This window comes from Protopterus annectens, chromosome 5.part1, assembly GCF_019279795.1.
Source record: "Protopterus annectens isolate FY-2018-M chromosome 5.part1, PAN1.0, whole genome shotgun sequence".
Taxonomy (NCBI): Eukaryota; Metazoa; Chordata; order Ceratodontiformes; family Protopteridae; genus Protopterus; species Protopterus annectens.
The window spans coordinates 544,220,829-544,242,343 of NC_056736.1; positions in this window are offsets into that span (position 1 = coordinate 544,220,829).

The following is a 21,515-nucleotide window of genomic DNA, read 5'->3' on the forward strand; positions in this document are numbered from 1 at the left end:
CAGCTTATTAAAGTCTTATCAAAATCAACTCTGAAGCCACTAGACCCAAACCTTCAATCCAAACCTTATGTTGTTGTTGTTGTGTCTTTCGGCTTTTCCCAGTTAGGGGTCACCACAGCAGAACTCCGGTCTGCTAATGATTGGTAGTTGATTTTTACGTGCCGAGTTACCAGCCCTGACACGACACACAACCTTCAACGAAGGTACACCCATTCACGCATATCTCCACGCAGAAGACGCTCTAGCTGAGAATCGAACCAGACAGCGTCTTACTGTGAGGCGACAACACTACCACAGCACCACCACCGCAGTTTCAGTCCAAACCTTATAATAACTAATAATCTTACAATGATATCTAACTTCATCATACATGCACCCTCCTTTACTGATCATTAAGTAATCTAATAAAATATAAACCTAAACTTATCACCTTCAGACCCAAACCAGTCAGAATATCACTAATCTTAAAAAAAACACCTTGTCACCTTTGATTGGTCTCACTTACTTACCATAAGAGAACCCAAATGAAGCTGCTACTAGCCTTACCAATACCCTACTTCACTTGCAAAGTAAATTATTTTTTTAGTGCAAAGGCTACTTTGACCTCATAAACATGATTGGGTATCTGACAAAATCAAACACCTCCTCAAATTACATGATGAAGCACAGCACAACTGGAAATACAACTCCTCCATAGATTCTCAAGCCAAATATACTTCACTACACAACCTAGCCAAGCAGTCCATCTGCAGACACAAAACAGCCATTATCAAAACAAACAAATCCCACTTTTAGCCAAACCTAAAGATTATGGAGAGAAATCAACTTCTTGACTGGTCGAAAAATGCAACACAACTCTATTCCCCTGAACCCCTCTAACACCACCACATGCAAACTCTCATGCAGACTTCCTCACTGAGTTCAGTAACAAAGACCTAATACCCCCTTTATGTTCTACTGTTCCATGTCAAAAATATTAGAAACAAAGAGACTGAAATACAATTGGACCAAATACAAATAGATGCTCCCCTAGGCTCAGATAACCTAACCCCTTGGTTCACCTTTGTAAGTACTTCATAACCCACCCTCTCACTAACATATCCAAAGTCTAATTAAGTAATAACATTATGCCTCAGATATGGAAAATAGCAATAGTCACTCGGGTTCCTATTGAAACATCGAATTTTCAATTGTTCGAATCACTAAAGGTTGACCCTTAATGATCGAACAATTGAAAATTTGAATTCTTCAAAATAAACATTAAAAAAAAAAAGAAAAAATAAACCCTTAATGATCGAACAATTGAAAATTTGAATTCTTCAAAATAAACATAAAAAAAAAGAAAAAATAAAGCTCCCCTGCACCCCCCACACCCCCACTACTTAAATGTACTAACTCCGAGAAGACGCTACAGTGTAGGAAAAGGAAATCTTCCCTTTCTGCACCATAGTTCATTAAAGTGCGATCTCAAACTTGGTATATTTAAGTAGCAGGGAGTGTGGGATGCCCAGCCCCCCCCACATGGGGGCTGCAGGGGGGGGGGCTTGCCGCCTGCTTTAACCCACCAGGCTACATTTTCTTTGTTTTCTTTTTTAATTTTGAAGTTACGGAACTTTGATCATATGGTGTCGACCATATGGTATTTGAAGTTCTGTAACTTCAATTCTGTAATAGGTAACCTAGTCACTCTTATTCCAAAGCTACCCAAGCCAACTTCTTTGTAATAAAGTCCTATTTCAATACTTCCCATTTAAGCAAAATACCTGAAGAGATTATCTACAACTACACTGCTGCTTATTTACATCAATACCATCTTCTGTCAAGGAAGCAACATGGATTCTTGTGTGGACGCAGCACCATAACAGCTCTTTACTCCCTCACAAATGATATCCTATTCAATGTGGACAAAGGCAACCTGACAGGAGCCGTCTTTATTGACCTCACAAAAGACTTTGATCTAACTGGCCATAACTTAATATTTAAAAAATTAACTAAAATAGACATTAGAGACAATACAAAACCTTGGTTTGTAGACTTCCTCACCAATAGATCCTTCAAGGTAAAAGTATGCACTACCACCTCTGAAACAAAACCTCTTATGAAAGGAGTTCCCCAAGGTCCCACTTTAGCTCCTCTACTATTTTCCATATTGATCAACAAACTCCCATCTGATCATCCCCAGATACCTCTAATTCTTTATGCAGATGACATGGTCATCTACAGGTCAAACAAATCCCACTCTGTTACACAAACTTATGTCCAAGACAACCTCCAAACCTTCAACAGGTGGCCGATAGGCCAGAAACATATACTCAGTCCCTCAAAAACAAAATCAATGCTATTTGGAACCAACCAAAAAAAAATATCCAAAGCACCCAGCTTCCTTAATATTAAAGATGTTAACAACACCACCATTGAAACTACTACATCCTTCAAATACCTTTGACATTGACCGGTCTCTTAACTTTCAACTACATTCAAGACACACAAACAATGATCAATACACTACTGTTCTGGATGAGCAAGCTATCAGATTTTATGTCCAAGCCAGGCAAAGCTGCCATAGGCAAAAGATCACAGCTTGAATATGGACAATCCATTATAGCCGCAGCCTAAAAGAAAAATGCCATCACCTTACAAACCATTTCCAATAAAAACTGCTGGTTCATTACCTACTCCCCCAATAATGAACACCACTGCCTTACTCTTGCCAAAGCTGAATGGCTGCAAGTACATTTGAAAGCCATCCTCCTACTAGGATCAGTAATTCACAAAGCCCCTTCTCCTGAGTTATTACCCCCTCTCACTCTTAAACTTTTCACCACCACCCCCACATATATTCTTAGGGGTATCTCTCAATTTCAACCCATCCTACTAACTCTCCCAATAATGAACACCACTGACCTGACATCTCACACATCCAGTTAAACAGCATATTTATAAAACAACATGCAACCTTTCCAAGTTTAACCCATATATGTTCCTTACTACACTTTCATCTATTTACTGGAACTTCATAAAAATCCTCCCCTTGGACGATGCTGTAAATGAATTCACTGCAATTTTTCTACATATCCTAAACAGCCTTGGATCTCCTGAAAGGAAGAGACAAAAAACAAATAATACAATTTGGCTGTCCAAAACACTAGAATGCTAAATCAGAATAGAGAAGAAGCATGGAAGGAATCTCAAAAATTTAAAACACCTCAATGTCCTGAAGACTTTAGAATGATTCGCAATTGTACAAAGCAAATAAAGGAAGACAAAAAACTATATTGTAATCATTTTCAGAATAGTACTAAACACAACCCTAAAAATTTTGGACAGCCATTAAAGAAATCTTACATCCTGGCCAAAAATTCAACCCAAACCCCTCTCCCGATAACTCACCACTCGAAACTGCAACACAGTTCACCTCTTATTTTATAGATAGTATAGAATCTCTAACCAAAGATTCCTCAACATCTAATCTCAGTCATGCCCAACAGCCACATATCACCACATCCACTTTCACTTTCAAACCTGTGCCCATATCCTGTATAAAACCGCTCTTAAACAAACTTAAACCATGCTCTTCTTCAGCTGATGACCTTTCAAGCGAGTACCTGAAAGTATCAGCCAATAGCATTGCCCACCCTTATAAATAGGTCCTTATAAATAGGTCAGTTCAGGAATCCCACATTCCCTCTCTCTCTAGAAAAAGTTACACATTATCTCTTTACAAAAAGGAGGAAATTCAACACACATTAATAACTTTAGACCTATAGCAATCTTATCTTCCCTCCACAAAATATTTGAAAATATATTGAAAAACAATTGCTAGACTATATCCTGCAGGAAAAACTCCTGTCCCCTGCAGAACATGGTTTCCGTCCATCCCATAGTACTAGCACTACCCTTCTAACTTATACAGATACTGTCAATAAAGCTAAAGATAATGGCAAACTAGTCTCTTCCTTATTTCTAGACTTGTTTAAAACCTTCGACACAGTTTGTCACACCAAATGTCTTCTTCAAATGTCCTCACTAGGTCTCGCTCAGCCCACCCTTCTGTAGTTCAAAAGCTACCTGTCCAATAGGTATCAGTCAGTAAAATGGCATTGTATGCTCTCTCCTTCCCTCCCAGTCTTCACCGGTGTACCACAAGACTCTGTCCTTGGTCTGCTCCTCTTTAGCATTTTCTCCAACGCCCTCTATACAGCCACACAACAGGCCACTCTAATAAAATACGCAGATGATTCCACTCACATTTGCACATCTGACAACATGACACACCTCCAAAAAAATATTCAGAAAGCTTTAACAGCCATTGAAACATGGCTTTGTAACTCACAACTTATGCTCGACCCAAAAAAGACCAAACTACTGCTTTTTTCCCCAAATCCCTCTATCGTAAAAAAACCCAAAATTTAACATCCTCTCTCTTGATAATACAACCACTGAAGTCACCTCTCATAACAAATTATTAGGAGTTATAGTAGATGATAAGCTTATATATGACCTGCATGCACAAAATTGCATAAGACAATCTCATCAAAAACTAGGGATGCTTTACAGAGCCAAAAGCTTTCTCACCGATGCAACCAAAACTACTCTTGCCACCACTAATCTCCTCCCCAGACTTCTGTATGGCACAGCCATCCTTACCAACCAGCAGGTTTTACAAAAGTTAAAACTTGACCAATGCTACAACATAGTTGCTAAATCTGCAGCAAATACTCCTTTCAGAACCCAGGAGTGTACAGCACTAAAAAGCCTAAATTTGATAGACCTGTCTCATCGGCTAGCATATACACAGCTTCTTACCACCTATAAAATTATCCATCTGCCTGGCCAGCACTAAAAAACATTGTACAAAGCTATGTTTCCCGTTGGTCATTTTGATCCACTGACCAAAAACTCCTATCTGTCTACAAATCTATCAAATCTGCTGGGCATTGGCTGTACTCGTACAAGTTGCTAAGGCCTGGAACTCCTTACCTATATCTATTAGGTCAGCGCCCTCCTTCCCATCTTTCAAAACCACTCTAAAAGACTTCCAGGCTAAAATCTGGCTCTGTTCTTGCTCAAAACCAGGATAAACTATATCCCTAAGTGTGAACAAGTACCTTTTCATTCCTTATACCTCCTTACTCTCCCTTCTTCACTTAATTTCCTTATTTCTGTAGAATTCTCTTCCCTGACTTTCTCCCTAAATATACCATAAGCCTGTTTTTCTCTCACTTCATATTGCAATTTGTGTTTGTGTTAGACTAACTTACCTTTAATTTCTTTACAAACTGTCTAAAATTTCTATAAATATTAAATGATTGTCATATAACTTGTATCGTTTCCTAACCGATATTTTTATATTATTACTAATTTGTTATAATTATTTAAACTGCAGACATTTTTGTTTTATTTTTGAAGAGTGTGTAAAATTATTGTTCTTAAAATGTAATAATTTTGAGCTTTTCTTTGCGGGCCTCTGCTGAAAAAATGGACTTCTACCCAATCTGACTTTCCTGGTAATCAAATGTCAATAAATGACAACTCCAAAAAGTAAACTTTAATGCACTGACAATGTATTCTCCATACTAGCACCTAAACTATGGGACTGCATTTGTCTCTCAATCTGAGAAGTCCAAAAGTACTCACACTTCAGACAACCGCTTGAGAATCATCTGTTCACCCAAAGTGCAGCTGAACTCACTCAGGTCACGTTACATGAACCCTGCAGCTTTCTGACTTCCCTTTATCCCCTTTTCATCTTTACTTGTCTCATCTTGTCATCCCTTGACTTGTTGCCTCTCATTTATTCTATGTCTGTCTTTTCTTTCCATCTCTTTCACATTTCTTTCCCTTTCTGTTCCTCTTACCTCTGCATGCCTCTCTCATCTTTTTTCCATCTTCTCCCCTGGATATCATTTCCTGCAACTATTCTCACTTGCCTCTTCTAATGTACTCATACCTCTTTGTATAATAACTATGTAATAATGTGCCACTATACCTGTAGCAAAAGTCATCTTAGTCATTATGGCTACATGTTATCCATGAAGCTCTGCTAAGCATAATTCCATTTTTCCATTCATGTTTGACATTAGAAATTGCTTCTTGAACTAAATACTGCAGCATATTCTTGCATCTGCAAATATATATATATAGTTACACTTCATAATCTCGAATTACTGAAATCCCGAATTTCAGTACCCCGAGATCATGAAGCCGAAAACCAGAATGCCGAAAGTGCATAAGAGCAAATTTGAATATCTCGAATCCGCACTTATGCATTTCCGGTACGTTGCGTGTAGTGTTATGGTGCCTGAAATTGCAGGTGGGTGAGTGAGTGTTTGTGTGCGTTTTTGTGCATTGTATGTGTGGGTAAGAGCAGGGAGGTATAAGTGTGAGTTTTGGATTTGTTGGTGTTCGTGTGTGTGTGATGTGTATTTGTGTGCGAGCGAGTGGAGGATACCGGGGGGGGGGGGGGGTTTATGTTATGTGTGATCTTGGAGTTGGTATATATAAGTAGGGTGTTTGTGGGAGGCACAGCCCCCCACATGAGGGCTGCAGGGGGGCTTGCCCCCCTGCTTATATGTAGTGTAGGGTTGTGTGGTTTGTGTGCTGTGGGTGGAATGGTGTGTGTGTTATGTGGTGTCTGGTGTATGTATGTTCATGATTGTTTGATTCAGGATTGTGGGTTTCGGTATTGTGAATGGTTTGACTTTATAGTCTTGGGTTACTGAAATTCGGGATTTCAGTAATTCGAGATTATGAAGTGAAACTATATATATATATATATATATATATATATATAGATATATATATATATAGATAGATAGATAAATATACACACACTCACACACACACACACACACACACACACACACACACACACACACACACACACACACACACATGTTTATTATATCCTTGTATCTGTAAATATGTTTGTTCATTTATTATGTGATCCTGTTCACCTGGGTTGTGTGTATAATTGGTCCATTCAGATCATTGCACTTCCCTGGTAAACAAATATATAAAAATAAATAAATAAAACATGTATAGATAAGGTTATGAGTGTGTGGGGGTGTAAACAATGGGAAATATCTGAGTTGCATTCTGTATTATTTCATAATCAACCAAAGCCTGCATTAAATATACTCTCTGTAAGTATTCTTCAACAGTATGCACTAATAATGTCTGCTAGCCACTTTTAATTAGTCAGAAATGCTAAATAGGGTGAGCGACAGTTACATTTGCACAGTGGTGAACCTGCAACTGCTCCTTGTATCATTTTCATGCTCTGTCAAATTGCTGTGTAAGTGTGGCACTTGTGACTAAAACAAACCTGGAAGAAAATAACAGTTCTTTTTCGCCTTCTTGAAATAAGCATCATACTACTCGCTTATACCAGACTAGACTTTATTTGCTACAGTAATTCAATCTAGTTAGTACATACTTTCCAGACTGATTAGAAGACATCATTGTTTTAATTTACGTCTTTGCCATGTGCATCAAGTAAACTGTTTTGCAACCTGTTGCTAACCTTGTAGCTGTTTGTTTATCAGAACAACACATAAACAAAAAACAAGGTAAATGTCAAGCCCATAGGGCTCTAGTGACATATGGGTCCATGAAAAATAGCTACTGCTTTTGTTATTAGAGAACATGAGCTGCTTTATAATAGTCTTATGAGACCATACTTGTCCATGCATAATAACTATTCTGAGTTTGCATTTTCTGAGCTATTTTTAGTTTGTTACTATGCTCAGTTTTGTCTATACAAAAAACTTTCAGCATATAGCTGTAGTCAGCTACGTCTTGCATTTTCATGGCTACAAAAAGCAATTTTCCTGCTTTATGCATTCACTGGGTGTCTCTGATTAATATGCATATTGTATACTTCTCTGACGCTTGAGTCTGTCAGAGTTGTGAACATTGCTGTCTTCGAGGATCCTCAGGGAAGCAAGAAGGTGTATTTCATAATGCTGCCTGGGCAAGAACAATTCTAAACAGACACATGTTGCCATAGCAATATTTAAACCACTGCCACTTGTATGGTCTAGAATTATTATGAATATTAAGGAAATTGTTTAATTTACCAAACAGGTGGCCAAGATAGTAATGCTGTTGAATTTTGTCTCTCTGTCTCTATAAACTCTATACAGTTGACTTGACTGTACTTGTAATACTCATTTTCCATACCTTAGTGCTGTACTTCACAGATTATGCAGAAGGTTCCTTACTGTACTCTAACCATACATAAAACACTTGGCAGTTGGGCATCTACCACTTCATTTGGCCGGACCAGTCTGAAAGTTGCCCACTCTGTATAAAATAAACATTCCCTCTTTTACTTTTCTCTGTGTTGCCCTCTTATTTATGAAATGCATGCATTGATAGTTCAGGAATATCACACTAATATAATATAGTTTTACTGTCTGTTTTATTTATTTATCTGTATATATATATATATGTATATATGCATGTATTTATTTCAGGAACATTAATTCATTCTTTAATACCTGATTTATCCTATTCAGGGTAACATGGGAGACAGAGCATATCATAACAAGCTGTAGACGTAAGGCAGAGAATTATTCCTAACAAGTTGCCAATGTATCCTAGGATGCAGGCACACAGACATATATACTCATTTACTCACACCAGTAGTATAACTAGTTATTCTAGTGCCCGTTCCCATCCGCTGATCTGGCTTCCCCAACTTCAAGTGGTAGAGAAAAAAATGGAGTTCAGAAGCAAAAAAAAAAAACAAACAAAAAATATAGCTCCTGTAGCTAAAACTGATTGCTATATTTGCAGCTGCAACAATTTACGCCACACATGTATTCTAAAGTGTTTAAGTTATGAATGCAGATGCAATACCCACATTTATTTTTGAATAATGGTAATGCATTGAAGACTGACTGGCATCTGCCAGTTGTACCGTCTAACACTTTGAAACCGATGATCCCTATTTGTCCCACCCTAGCTACACCTTTGCCTCACACCTCTGGGCAATTTAGCGCCCATTGATTCCTCTAATAGCATATATTCATCATAAATCTCTGCTGCAGTAGCCTTAGCTATATGGATTATATGCTGCCAAGGATATAATGGCAGTGAGTCTAACAGAAGCTTTCATTCCTCCCTAAATTAACACCCAGACTGCTGTGTCTCAAGCTCCCTTGTGGAGAAAATAGTTCAGTATGGTCTTGCCGCCCTTGAGAGCACTCTTCCTGGGCTTGAGAGGATCAACAGTCTGCCCTTGTCTTCTATTGCTGGTCAATGAAATCACTTCCATACATTTTCTTTTTTGATAAATAGATGTACTGGGTCTCTTTAAGAATACTGCTAATCTAATTGTATTTATATTTTGTGAACTGACTTGTCTGGCAAATTGTTTATAGCAAGGACGGTCTATTCTTAACTGGGGCACTGATCTGTGTAAAAAGTGTGCTGCTTTTGTACTGAAAGTGATTATTATTATTAGGGCTTCATGTTTTAGGGGAAAGTAAATGTGTTTTGTGCTTGAGTACACTTCAGTAACCACTTACCTACTTAGTGACTTCTCCTTTGACTAGGTTTCAGGCTTTATTTTTGGCTGGGACAGGGATCAGCGTACCTCTTCCTTGGTCTCTCCTCTCCCTGCTCCAAAGAAGAAGAAGCTATCTAAGGAGCCCATGCTGGCACAGCAGGCTCAGTCAGTGCCTCAGCCATTGGTGGTGACCCTGCAGAGAACATTTGCTATTCCTCAGCCTGCTCACCTTTTTCTCTGGATCCCTCTGGTATTCTGGTGTAGTCCCTTCAGTCACTATGTATGGGGGAGGGGGGGTTAGCCATGAACTCTGTGGCTGTTCAAGTGTCCTTAGTGGGCATGGGAGAGCCACTTTCTTTAGGCATGGGTGTTTCAGCAGGAGTGCATCCCTTTGTAGCCAGGTGTAGGGATCTGTTCCCCAGGATAAGTTATCCTTGAGTCAGTCCCTTCTAGGGATGTCCCTAGAAAACAGAAATGAAAGGTAAAATATTTATCTTCCTCAAAATGTTTTCTTTGATAATGGAGTATTCTTTTTTTGGCTAAAGGTTTATTGCAGGCTTTAAAATCTTTAGAGTACAGCTGGAAATATGTTTATGAAATAAGTCATTTTCCTCAGTTTCTGAGGATTCCTTGTCAGATGAACATGAGAGGGATAGGGATAGGGTATATCCTATATTTCCTGCCCAAATCCCAGATTCTGATTCTGAGGAAATAATTTTCATAGAATATCCCTTAGAGGACTTTTCTTTTTCTGAGACTGTATCTGAAATGAATAATTTGTTTCATTGGGAATAAATTATTGTTCATGCATGTTTGAAGAAATATTATAACATGTTAAAAGTGGATGTGCTGCTCCAACTTCTATTCATTCCTTGTTTCCAGACTTGGAGGATGTTTTTCATTTTGCCTGAAGTATGCGTGATAGTCAGCCATCAGCCTTGAAAAATGCAGATTGACTTTATAAGAGTCCTCAACCTTACAAATATTTGTTTTCTTATCCAAAGCCAGACTCAGCAGCTATTTCTATTTTGGGTACAACTGCTAACCAAAAGTTGATGAATACTAATCCTTCTCCTTCAGACTAGGATGGTAAAGCTTTTCACATGTTTAGGAAAATGACTTAATCCTTCAAAGCTTTAGCCTTCAGAAATCTGATGTGTTAATCATTTGTTGACCACATGGCTTATTTTGATATTCTGAAGAACATTTCTGCTGCTTTGCATCACCTGTAGGTAGGTCATCTCAGAATTCTGTTTTTGCTTCTTTTTCATAGGTAACTAAGAATTCCTTTAAGAGTATATATGATTGTGCTTACTCTGTGTCTAGGGCAGCAGCTACTGTTACTATGATGAGACATTCTCTTTGGGTAAGTAAATGGGTTTTCTAAAGATGTTACATCAGAAATTTTAAATTCTCCTTTGGATAGGTTTTGTTTGGTCCTTCTACTACCCAGGTTCTCAAACAATTTGAGGAAAGAGGGAAATTAATTCATGGAATCACTAAGGTTTTTCAGCCGTCCTTCTCAAAATCTACAAAAAAAGGCCTAGTTCTTTGTTCGGAAAACAAAACAAGCCCTATCTTCAATCTGATGGCAAGCAGAAGTGAACATTCAATAAAAAGAGACAGTCCACTACTTCAGAATGACTTTTGCAGTATTCCACCCTTTACTGCTCCATCCCTACCACTCTTTCAATCTGTCCTAGAGTCTAGTTTTCCCCTTTCCACTTTAGCATTAGATTGTATCAGACAAGTGGGCTCTGAAACTACTTTAGGAGAGGTACAGGATAAGTCCCTTTTCTAGGAATCCCTCTTCATCCTCCAAATCAAACTTCCCTGTTTCTTCCAGTCATCAGGTGTCATAGAACCAATATCCATAGATCAGTGGAGACCAAGTTTTATTCAAAATTTGTTCTGGTGGAAGGAGCTTCGTTGGTAACAAGTGCTTGTTCTGTCTTTTCTTAACCTGTTTGTGAAAGTATCAACGTTGAAAATGCTGACTTTGCAAGGACTCTTACCTCTCATACCTCAAGGGAATTTTCTGGTGAAAGTGGAATTGTAAGGTGCATATCATCACATTACTATTGTCACAGACTTCAGAAGTTTTTCAAAAATTTCTTTGTCAATGGTTCTTTATCATATCTCTGCATTACCCTTTGGGTTATTTACTGCAGTAAAGCCTTTTACAAATTGTATAGCTCCAGTGATTTCCTAATGTTGACTATACAGCATATACATTTCCTTATTGAGACAACTTACTTATATTTACAGAATCTTTTTTTCCATAAGTCTTCCATAAGTCTGGAGTTGCTTACATGGTTAAGAAATCTCTTTTTAGACCTTGCGTTCCAGATAAATATTCAAAAAAAAAATTTTCTTATTCCCTCACGAAGGACTTTGCTTCTTTGACTTGGGGGAGAAAGTGGATTTATACCTGGAACTCTTCCTGAGTTTCTCCAGTCGTTCCCAGACTTCAGCTAGAAAGTATTTCCGGGTTTTAGGGTTCGTATCATTTAGGATCCCCATGACTTCTCTTGCAAGGTTGCACATTAGAAAAATTTAGTGTTTCTTTTTAAAGACTGTTTGGACCCAATATTCCAACCCTTGAATTTCCAGATTCCAGTACTGAGCTTTGTGAAGAGAGACACTCTTTGGTGGAGAGACCATATTTCTCTAAACTATTTTTTTCTATCTCACATATCCTACTGAAAATGTAACAAGAGAGGCATTGGATTTTGCATGGGGAGCTATGTCAGTGAGGGGTAAAAGTGCAGTGCCTTTGGAGCAAACAAGACAGGCCAAAAGAACATAAATGTGAAAGAGGTATTTACTGTGATCCAGCTGTGGTTCCCAAGGCCTTTGCAGATAATTACAGACAACACCACAGTGATATGGTACATACACAAACAGGGTGGTGGGCAGCACCAGGTCACCTATCCTCTGTGTAGGCTGGCTATGTTAGCTTGGGAGGTCACTTTGAATTCTTATTTAACCCTCTAAGCTTTATATTCCATCAGAGCAAAATGTAGTGACAGACAAACTAAGTAGGGTCAGGGCAGACCCTCACAAATGAAAATTTAATTCAGTTGTGGGGAACACTTCAGGTAGATCTGTTCACCTCCTGTCAAAACAGACAACTCAGCATATTCTGTTACAGGATTCCTTGCAAGCATACCTGGAGAAAGATGCTTTTTATTCCTGTTGATGGGAATGTTCTTTTATGTAATTTCACCTCTTCCACTTGTCTCTAGGGTTATTCTGAAGATTCAGAAAAACTCTCTATAGATCATTGTGATGACTGTCTTCTGACCTAGGCAACAGTTCTCCCTTTGTGTGGAATTCTGCAAAGGCAATTACCACAAGCTTCATAGATCAAATCTACTTACAAAAGACTGGAGAGTCTGATACACCCAAACCTGAAACAAATACAACTAAATGCCTGGGTGATACAATTTTGATACTTTTTGAGCACATTGTCTCTGAGGACATGCAGCAGGTATTAAGAAGGCAATTTATCCTGCTACTAGGAAATGTTATGTTAGTGCCTGGAAGAGATTTTCTAGTAGTTGCCACTCTAATAACCAGGGCCCAGTCAGGGATTATGTACCACTTGTGTTATTATATGTGCGTGAGTTACTGTCAACTGGCCTGTCTCTCTCTATTAACAAGGTGCATTTCTCAGCCAATTCAGCATATTTGCCCACGAATCCACCTCTTTCTTCTCAGAGTTTGTTCAAGCTGTCTTTGAAGGGTTTTGCATTTAACACCATCTAGAATACAGGTGGCACCTTGTTGGGATATTATCTTTGTGCTGGAAAAGTTAAATCTCTCTCCATTTCAACCAGCTCATCAGGCTGTTTTTGGTTCTTGAAAAAAATGTTTTCCTTATTGCTCTGACATGCTAGAGCCTTGACATCTTTGATGGAATATGGGAAAGGAGTAGATCCTAGAAGTATTCTAGATATAGCTACTTGTTCTCTGTGCATATTTTTGCAAAGCACTACCAAATAGATTCCTTTCCAGGTCCAGGAAAGGCTTTGCTAGAACCATCCTCCAGGGGACTCCTGAATTCTAGTCCTTCCTCCTCCCAGGTAGGATAGGTTATGGTAATCTACCCATATAGTTGTTGCAGTGATTTATGATGAACATAGTTTAGTTGTGTAAATTGCACTTACCACAACCATAGATGTTTAATTAAATCACAGCTACAGTAGCCCCTTATTTTTTCCAGGACATAGCCTCCTTCTTTTTTTGCAGCCAAGAAAGTCCTGAAATATTCTGGTGCCCAGGCTTCTGTTTTCTCAACATGGGACTCGAGACACAGCAGCCTTGGTGCATGTTTGTGTGTGTGGGGTTTGGGGAGTGAAAGGTTTTAGAAGACTGTGGATGGCCTTTATATCCTTGGCAGGATATAACACCTACAGCCGAGGCTACTGTATCAGTGATTTAATCAACCATCTACTGCTATGTTAAGTACAACTTACACAACAGAACTATATTCAGAATATGGGAAAAAAGACATAGTGCCTGGCAAAAATCCAAATAAACTAGTGGTGGGGATAAAGCAGAGTCCACCCAGAAGGTATCCTATACCCTGGTCAAAAAACTAACCAGATAAAGAAGAGAACTAAGAGTGTAAGCCAGCAGCATTAAATGCTGCAGTACCGATCTACTAATTTCAGGTAGGTTAAATTTGTAATTATATATCCTTTCTCTATCAGTTAAATGTTTGGTACTCTGTGTTATTTCTTAAAGAACTGGGTGTAAGACTCTTTCTGTAGATGTATAATTTCCTACTCCTGTCAGAGTCACCCCTATTGCACTGCAACATCCTGATTTTCTTAGTTATATTGTATATCTTATCTTACTGACTGATCTGCTTATGGGAAAGAGTTGTGTTGATGCCAGGATTCACTTACTCAGATTATTGATTTATTAAACTCTCCACCAATCAGTATTGTCTCTGGATTATTTTATATATATATATATATATGTGTGTGTGTGTGTGTGTGTGTGCGCGCGCACTTGTGTGTGTAAAATCAGCACCACTGAGTGGTGTCAGACTGCTTTCTTTAATCCTTTGTAGGTCCAATCCCATTTCAGCTGTAACTACCTACCACGGTGTCATCCACTGTGCACATCTGCCCATTTTTTTCAGTTAATGCTCTAACTCACTCAGATCGGTAATGATTAGGGCATCATTTTATTACTAACATACATTCAGTTATGCTGAAATTGTGTTGTAATCAATTCAGACATGCTGAAATTGTGTTGTAATCAAACTGCCTTTGGAACACCTTGGATTGTAATTCAGATATCTTTACTGGCTCATAACATTAACAAGTAATCTATATGCCAAATACATAACCACATAGAAAAGCTCAACATGAATTGTATAGGCTCAGAAAGAAAAAAATAATTAAATTACAACCTTTACTCTTTTGCCAGTAATATGAGTGCTTTTGTCATGATCTGTAAAATCCATCATTCATTTACTGATACCTCAAATATTACAAGCAAATGATGCAACATGGGAACACATGATTTGTGAGGGAATCTTCTACAGTAGGTAGCTATTGGGATTTCATCTTTTTCTGTCCTCCACATGGCTACTTTTCCTGTCTGTCCTCACAGCTGTAGTTGTGTACACATTCTGCTACTGCTTGCCATGGCATCATGCATCAAACTAGAAGACTGTGCCAAAATCCTGCACTACTCTGTTTGACCTACATCCCATCTAATACAGTAAACACATATTTGTTATATCTGAAATCAGGAGCCTTCTGCATGGTTCACAAGAATCCAAAAAAAAAGTGAAAATTAAACCATCAAAAAGAATCCAGACCCCAAAGATGGCCAATGGGTAAAAAACCAGAAGGTGAAATCCTATAACAACAAGATGCCAAAGGAGGAGTGTCCCCAGTAATCATAGCCAAGCAGTTATGCTTGATGAATGTGTGAGCCAACCAAGTAGTCACATTGTACATATATGCAAAAGAGACACTTTTTGAAGCAAACAATGGATGAAGCCAAAGGCCTGGTGGAGTAGCCTTTGACTGCCAATGTTTTCCAGTGGATAGTAATCTGTCTTCAAATGTGCAGAGATTCAGAACTATTTTGAAGAGGGCTTAATAAGCCAGTACTGGACCACAGTCCTGTCCTCCAGCAGGTCATAATGGACAGAGATGCATGAGTTAATCACTATGACTGTTGAAAAAGGAAGACTTAGGTGACAGACATAGCCCACAGTCACTTGTAAACTGACCAGCTGAAGTAGAACTGGATATTTTACTCTCTCTTCAATACTTGCATTGAGGCATCCCTACCAGTCCAGTGTAAGTGTAACGGCAAGTTTAGAAACAAACACCTTCTTCTCTGCACACACAACTTCTATTTTCTTTTTCTCCATATAATGTATGCTGCACTGCACTCCCTTTTCTTAGTCTGCCCTCTTTTGATATAATGACACTCAGCTTCTACATCACTCAGTTCTACAGACTGATTATTTTTTCTTTTCACCTTCTCACTGATCTTCACTGCACTGCTGAGAAAGGCAGCATTTCCATAATCCTGGCTATCCCATTTATTTCTCTCACAGTATGCCTTTTGCCTGTTAAGCTGTGTTTTCCTTATAAATGGTGCTGTTTTCAAACATCTTCCCTTCCTGTCATTTCTGCATATTATAGTCCTTTGGCACAGGCATTATCTATCAAGTATTTATCTTCTCAGGTCCTATCCAGATAATTTTGTTTTGATCTTTTTGCTTAATTTAGCAAACTGAACAATATGTAGGTGGCTAGCTTCTGTAGGAGATAAAATTGTCTGTTTATATGTTTAGGGCCGGTGTTAGCATTTTGGGGGCCCCCAGCGGATGTCAAGTTGGGGCACACCTACGCACTTGCAGTCTACATATCTCCCTGTTACTGGCACCCTTCCTAAGCATCCTTTTGATTCATGCTGCAAACATTTAGGAGTAGTACATAACAGACTGACCTGTAGCTACAATACTCTTTCCTTACAACAGACTTGTGTACCACACTGTGCTGGCCCATGCTACATAGGGACATTTACAGTTACTGGCATTTAGTTGCAGCAACTCTGTGTACAAGTCTGGACTTAGGTGAAATGGCACCCTAGGCCTACTGTTTCAACCCCTCCCCCACATACCCTCCAGTCTTTACTTGTCCCCCCACCTCCCCCCATCTTGGGCTCTCCATACCATGCACATTACTTTTTTCTTCCTTTTCGCACATTATGCCTTACTCTTCAGTTTTTTTCACAAAGCCATTACTTCCTATATGCTCTGAAGTGCATTTTAAAGTTTTTTTTTCTTTTTACTCAAATTGTTCGTCCAATGATGGCTTGAACAGAAGTTATGGTTAAGGAAAGAAATTCACTGTTGCTGTTCAACATTTGCTTTCCTTCCATCATTTCAACACACCTTTCCTGGCCAAGACAGTACAGTACTAACCATTCAGGAAATAATTCAAATAAGCCATGGGTACAGATGTTTGGGGATGTATTTTAGAGCATTTCCCAGCCTTTTAATCCAATGGTAACGTAATAAAAAAAAAAAAAAAAAACACGAGTAAGAAAATAATTTCAGTCTTATTTTCTTTTTCTTTCAAGAAAACATAAACTGTACCCAAGGCTTATTGTTCAAAGGTGACAAAATAGTAGCTCACAATAAACTAATAAGCCAGTTGTTGTCTGGATGCACAGGCCCTTTCTGTGAAATGCTTGCATCCCTAAACCCCCTCCAAAAAAAAAAGACTGCTTATACATCCCTCTGGTGTTGGATGAAAGCAGAGGTTCAAATGGTCACAATCATGTATTTCAAGTGACTGCTGACATACATATACATAGCATGCCTCCTCCCTTCTCAACCCAAACTGTCAAAGCAAGCCACCTGTGTGCATGCCTGAAGTGTGATTGTAAGGAAAATGATAAAAATAATGAGTACAGTAATGTATTCTACTTTGTTGCTCCTAGGCAATACGCTGCCCCTACAGACGCTATAGTAACCTTCTCTGTACACTTCTGAAGTCTGTGAGAAAAGTAAAAAAACAATGGCCACACTGTCCTCAACCCAAACACAAGCTATAATGACCTCTAAGGTTTGACTGTGATAAAAATTAAAGAAATAATAACCACTACACACACACACACACACACACACACACACACACACACACACACACACACACACACACACACACACACACACACACACACACACACACCCTACAGCAGCTTTCTGTACACACACATATGCAAGCAGGGCTGGTTTTAGAATGGATGCAGTTGAGGGCAAAGGCCATTATCAGCTTTATTCTAACAGGGTCATATCACAGCCTGTTCAAGTTAAACAGCATAATCAGAAAATTAGTTCATTTTTTCTCCTCATTTTTCCCCAACCAGCAACAACTTTTTTGGGGTCCCCACACAGTGAAGGATGATTAAGGGAGCCCCCTATATCAATTTATAGAGTCTGGAGAGTGGAAGCCCCCAGACCCTTAGAATATCCTAGGTGTCTGAATGTTCTGTGATATATTTTATACCTTACTTTTGAAATATAATTACTTGTTAGCTACATTTTTTACTGATACCCAGAGGAATAATGTGGGTGTCCTGGCATTATTGGGTATGTGCATCGATAAAAGTTAATGATACTTTTTATGCAACAGACACACACACACAAAAGCATAAGTCATACTAGTTTTGTACTTATTTCAGCAAATAGCAATACATTGTGCAACATTGGTGCTGTCACACTAGATAGTGACTGGCACTTAGCAATCCTCAAATAGCAGCAGGGGTAAGTCACTTTTATTTACCTCAGTGAGGAGAAATGCAAACCTGTCACTGTCCCTAATTTCACAGACCTTCCTTGATTTAACTCATAATTTTGCTCTGTCATTTGTAAAAAGTTTGATTTGCTTGTAAATGATTCAGGATTATAGTCAATATATCCAGACATTAGAGTTTTATACTTAATTGTACAAAAAATGCACATTGATGCAAAAGGTGTTATTCTATTAACATTTTTAATTGAATTAGAGTAGAATTTAAAACATATTCCTGATTTTGAGCCTTTATTCTGCTGTTATTGGTATTGCACTGAATTCTTCAGCAAAGAGGTTGAGAGTTATAGTGTCTGGTGTTCTGCCAGTATTTATAAACCATCCCTGAAAATTGGAAGCATCGGTTCTTAAAATCTAAGGTATGCACTGAGATCAGTCACTCAGGGCTGCTTATCTCTCTATTGCTTACCTTACTTATGTTCATTGTCAGCTTTATCCTCACGTGTTCATATCACAACCCTGTTCAGGCTAAAGAGCATAATCAGGAAATTAATACATTTCCCCCTTGTTTTTTCCCCCAACCAGCAGCAGCTTTTATGGGGCCCCCACATAGTCAAGGATGATTAATGGGGCCCCCTTGCAGCCACGGGTATTGCAGGTATCAAAAATTAGCTGCATTGTTAATTTTAGCAGGCAGAATATCCATCAGCAGGGTTTAACTAAGCGAGGGGCACTATGCCAGTGGTGAAATATTTATTGGAATTGTGAAAGCTGTTGCTTGATAAAACACTGTTACTATAACCAGAAATATCTTTGAATTTTAAAGGCAATATAAATAAGAGTTATTACCCACCTGGTTTATTAAATATCCAAGATTGCTGTACTAGCTTTTGTTGGTTTGACAGGCACGTTACAAAATATATAGATAATATAACGTGCTGTGGTTGGGAGTACCTAAAACCAGCTGCGTATATGTTGCAGCAAATCATCTCCAACACTTGCTTACCTTTTGCATTGACATTTGTTTGACTCTGCAACACTGTTGTTTGTATCTGTTGATAATCATTTATATGAGGTTATCTGTCTGAAACTGCAATAATGACTGTTAACTGGAACTAAAGCAGATTACACAAATACTTAGATTTAACACCGCTCATGCAATGCATGATAACTAGCCTAATCGTGATACTTGCAAGGGCCATATTAACTAATACTTATCTCTGTATATGCATGTGCTAGGTATTCTATTAGTTCAGAGAACAGAAGTAGCAAACTAAGAGACTGAATTCTTGTTTACTTCAGAAATGTAATACCACAGGAGCAAATTCTTATTACAGTATATAATTGGTAACTGAAGTTAGTTTATCTAATGGTGACTGACCGACTGTAAATCAACAGTGAAGCTAGAAATTAGTCCTGTTTATTATTTAACAATGGCAACCAATCTTTGAGTCCTGTTTACTTAACTAAATATTGTTCTAGCTTGCAATTGCTGATAAAATAGCAAAATTAGACCTTTTTTTTATATTGTTCAGTGGGTAGAGAGTCTCTTAAGTAGTTGCATCTTCACTGAACTGATAAGCTTGTTGTTTAAAGTATGTACTGCATTATCAAACTGTGTGGTTTCTTCCCATGTGCAGATTTCGCATTTGTAGATTATTGTTTAAATAGTTCCCAGTTTTTTAGTATGTTGCTGTAGATTTTTTTTCTGTCCAATGTGCCACATTAAGATACTGTAAGGTGTTTCCAAGTAATAATTTTCATCTAGTCCTTCCTAGATATATATATATATATAGCACTCTGTACTTATCTCTTAACTGATCCAAAGGTGATTTAGGAGGTCTGCCTGGTAATTAGTGATACATACATACATACTGTTATGTTAGATAACTCTTTGCATATCATCTGTAGTTTTGCAGTGTTGTAACCCCGGACCCTAATATAGAGATTCTTACATGGGTCTACCTGATAACAGCGAAAGCTTGAAATGCCTACAACGAGAAGACCGACACCAGGAGATCGACAATGAAGATGACCGACAGTTGAGAATCCCGACACTGAGAACACCGACATGTCAAACGAGCACTAGTGGGTAAGTATGCGGTAGTGACGGACGTCAGGGTTAGGGTGTGGGTAAGGTAAGTGTGCGATAGCGATGGTTTGTAGGGTTAGGGGTGGGTTAAGTGAGTTAGGGTTAGGGCGCGGGTCAGGTGAGTGTGCAAAAGAGACAAATGTTAGGGATAGGGACGGGTTAAGTGAGTTAAGGTTAGGGCGCGGGTTAGGTGAGTGTGCGATAGTGACGGACCTTAGGGTTAGAGTTTGGGTTAAGGTTAGTGCATAGATAGTTGTGTATGTAAGGTTCAGTGTAGGTTTGTAAGGTTTTTGGTGTGCTTGTGTTGTGTGTGCTTTTTGGACAGGGGATTTGTTTTGTTTGTTGACTGTCGGGATTGTGGTTTGTCGGGTATGTGATGTTTCGTGTTTCTGAACTTTCGGTTTTGTGGTGTCGGTGATTTCATTGTTGGTGTTTTAGTGCATCGGTGTTGTCAGGTAGACCCTCTTACATATATCCATTGTCTTTTCCAATTCTTTTTTTTCATATTCTTCACACTTAACATAGCTGATTATCTGACCTGAAACTACTGTAAAAGTTAACAAACTCCAGGCTGAGGTCCTTTCCTTGTGACATACCTAAGAGCAGATGGAAAGTACTCCCTTAATGTATGCCAATATCATATTAATATATGAGAGATTGCTGTGAAACTAATGATAATTGTATGTATGTATGCTACAAAGTTTTATATATAAAACAGATAGGATATAAAATAAGGAACAGCTGCTAACCTCCCTGCCAAAGGACAAAACATTTAGCCATCTCCAACTCTTTATCTTTTGCTTGCTCTACATTTGTACCTCTAAATTTATTGTGAGAACTTTCAACTGCAAACTGAAGTCCCTTCCCTGTGACACATCAAAGAACAGATAGAAAAGGTCAAAGCTAGAAACGGAGGAGCTGAAGCCAACTGGCACAGGGAGTTGGGCATAGTGTATGACAGAAGAATGACAAAAAAAGCTGAAAGGTAAAGTGTACAAAACAGTGATGTGACCAATACTACTGTATGATATAGAAACTGGGCAGTAAAAACAAGGCAGATGAGGAAGCTAGAGGTGATAGAAGTGAAGTGCCTGAGAAGGGTGGT